The sequence below is a fragment of the Schistocerca serialis genome, chromosome 5 (assembly GCF_023864345.2).
Source record: "Schistocerca serialis cubense isolate TAMUIC-IGC-003099 chromosome 5, iqSchSeri2.2, whole genome shotgun sequence".
Taxonomy (NCBI): Eukaryota; Metazoa; Arthropoda; class Insecta; order Orthoptera; family Acrididae; genus Schistocerca; species Schistocerca serialis.
The window spans coordinates 311,767,329-311,770,736 of NC_064642.1; positions in this window are offsets into that span (position 1 = coordinate 311,767,329).

The following is a 3,408-nucleotide window of genomic DNA, read 5'->3' on the forward strand; positions in this document are numbered from 1 at the left end:
TGTCTCCACAATAGCATTTCTTCCAAGAATGTTAGTCTTGCGCAGGTTTTGCTGGAGAGCTTCTGTGAAGTCAGGATGGTATGAGATGAGGTACTGGCAGAAGTAAAGCTGTGCGGATGGGTCATGAGTCATGTTTGGGTACCTCAGTCGGTAGAGCAATTGCTCACAAAAGGCAACTCACCTGAGGTAATCCATTTCTAGTGCTTTCTTTTTCCCTCACTTCATGGATATTCAGTTGCCAATACACTGCTATGTTAAGAAATGTGTGCTACTATGTCTGCTCTGTGTTTATTGAGTTTTAAATTTATTCTTATTTCATTTGACATGAGTTGAGAGTTTGGAGGAAGTTCCTCCCTTGTGTTAGCAAATTTTGTACACTTGTTCTGTTCTTTCAGTTTTCTTATGAGAGCTTCCCAGATATGTATATTTCATACATCCTTTAATAGTATTGTCTAGTTAAATACAATTTTATTTCTGCAAACTATCAAATAGCCAGTTTTTGTTGCACATATACATAGATCTCATTTTGAATATTCTTCAATTACTTTGTAATCAAACATATCTGAATGACATCTGAGAAGTGAGTTCACAAATATGCTATCCAATAAAATGAGGAATATACAGACAGAGTGCTCTTGAGGGACAATAATAGATATGGTCAGTGTAATGAGTTTTCAGCATCAATATTAATCAATAAACACAATTGAGGAAGTAATTAAATGTTAGAAAAACAAGTAAGCAGACAAACATCACTTAAACCTTATCATAAACTATTCCAAAATTTGTGCTTCTGTCATTATCTGCACACTCCAACAAAAGTTTGGAACATCATAGAGTTTATTACAATGACTGATTATAGTACACCCATTGAGAATCGTAGAATACCTTATTAACAAACTTGTTTCTGAAAACAAGAATGATTTTTGGCAGTTACAAAAAAATCATTACAAAACAAAATAGGCTCTCTCCTAAGGGTACATCTTGAAAACAAAAACAGAAAATCTTTATCTCATGATGATGATTATCAGTCTTTAGTTGTATGTCCTCCCCGCACACAGATAAGTTTGTACACTTTATGAGGCATGCACTGGATGAGACCATCAAGTTAATCTTGAGGTATGAGGTCCTACTCCTCAATGGCGGCTTCAGTGAGGTCCTGAAGAATGTTAAGTGGATTTGGTCACTGTGCAATGGCGGCCTTCAACAGGTCCCTTGCACATTCAATTGCATACATGTCTGGGGACTGTGCTGGCCAATGCACCGATTGATGTTGCATCTTTGAAGATGTCGAGACACTGCTAGAGTATGATGTGACCTTGCATTGTCATCGAATAGAAAGTTATGATCAACTACGAAGTTGTCACTGAATTCACATCTGTAGGGCCTTACAATCATTTGTAGGACCTCTTGGAGGTATAGGGGACCAGTCAAATTGTCATAAATGAGAATTAGAGAGATCCACAGTCCCATCATTATTGCTTCCTAGAACATTACACTTCCACCTGCAAATGGATGGACTTGCTGAATGTACTGACATTCCTGGTGTCCTCTAGCACTTCTCCAAACCCTAACACATCTAGTGTCTGGTTGCAAATCAATCCTGGTCTTGTCAGCAAACATGACATTACTCCAGTCTGTAATGGTCCAATGTCGATGTAAAAGAGCATAGGTCCTCCTACTGCATCAGTTCCATTGGTTCAGTGCAAAACTTCTCATTGGTCTTCTGGAATGAGGACCACACTGATGCAATATTCCATGTACTGTTTGGTGTGAGATAAAAACCCCTACTGCCCAGGAGGAGTCATTTCCAATATTTCTGGCAGTTGATGTTAGGGCCTGTGACCCTGCATTGGTGTTGTCATATGAACACTATCACCACGAAGTCTGTCATTCAAATTTCCCATCTCCCTACTTTCTCCATACTTTAGACATACCAGTTCGAGTGATACGTAACTGATTGGCAACATCTTGCTGTGTATGACCCGTTGAAAGTAAAGCCACTACACTGACTCTATCAAAGTGTTGTATACCTCTACATGGCATGTTATTGCTGTGTGGAACACAAACTGAATGAAGTTGTTGTTGACAGCGGACTGCTCGTGTCGTGCTGCTGCAGAAGAGGTATGTTTACATGACTGGGAAATGGCCAAAAGCATGCCAGTAGTAAACAACATTCAGTATATGGGCTACAACTGGATAATGAAAGAAGTGCCTAGGTCAGTGAGATCTCTACTACCACAGTCTACATTTTACAATAGTATTCCAAACTTTTATTGAGTAGTGAAATTGGTTTCATGCCAGGTGACACAATCAACTAAAGATTACAGAGGGATTTAATTACCTCAAAGTAATGTACCCATCAAATATATTAAGCTGTTCATCCATCCCTCTATTCTTTGCTTTCATTTCAAGGACTAATTTTGGTATTGCTGATTGTGATTCACAAAGACTGATATAATAAAGATGTTTATACAAATGCAATAAATTTTTGTGATATTGCAATTCTATTTAGTCATGATTCATGGACTTTTGTCTTCTGACATGGGCCTAAATCACCTGTTTATGTGCAATAAATTATAGTGATGGTGGTGGTGGTCAGGATATATACATGTTATAAAATGTTAAGTAGAAACCAAAATGAAAGTATGAAGCAAATGAATAACTTTATTCTAAATCAGCATAAGAAGTTATATGACTTTGAACCTAATCCTTACCTAATAGGCATTTTCTTAGTTTCCTTCTTCTTTTCTTTGCAACTTTACAGCAGTAACAATATTTTTAAATATCTGAAGTGTGTAATAAACTTCATTAAGAGAACATGAAAGTTTGATGTGGCCCAAAATGTGTAGCTGTGAGTAAGGTGGCAACAAAATTGTTTTGAAGTGCTAACATACTGGTTGATTCTTACAAAGAGGAAAACAGCAACTAGCCACTATTGATAATGCTACTTTTACGTGCACAATTAGCACCATGACCAGTTTTGAACCAACAGCTTCATCTTCCGATGGCTGTTCACATCTAGATGTAAATTTATTTATTTATTTATTTATTTATTTGATGTTTACATTGGTTTTTGGCTCTTTATTCCCGTGAGTGGTGAAATATCCTTGGGATGGTGGTGCTCTACAATGAAAAACAATGTTAGAATCACACTATTTAAACATAACTGTCCCTAATAATGAATAAGCACAACGTAAATTCAACCTTAAAGATTTTTTTACATTTTGCGTAATCATTATTAGGGGCAATTTCATTTAAATACATTGTTTTATAGTATCTGAGTTGACCGAGTGAGGTGGCACAGTGGTTAGACACTGGACTCACATTCGGGAGGACGACAGTTCAATCCCGCGTCCGGCCGTCCTGATTTAGGTTTTCTGTGATTTCCCTAAATCGCTCCAGGCAAAT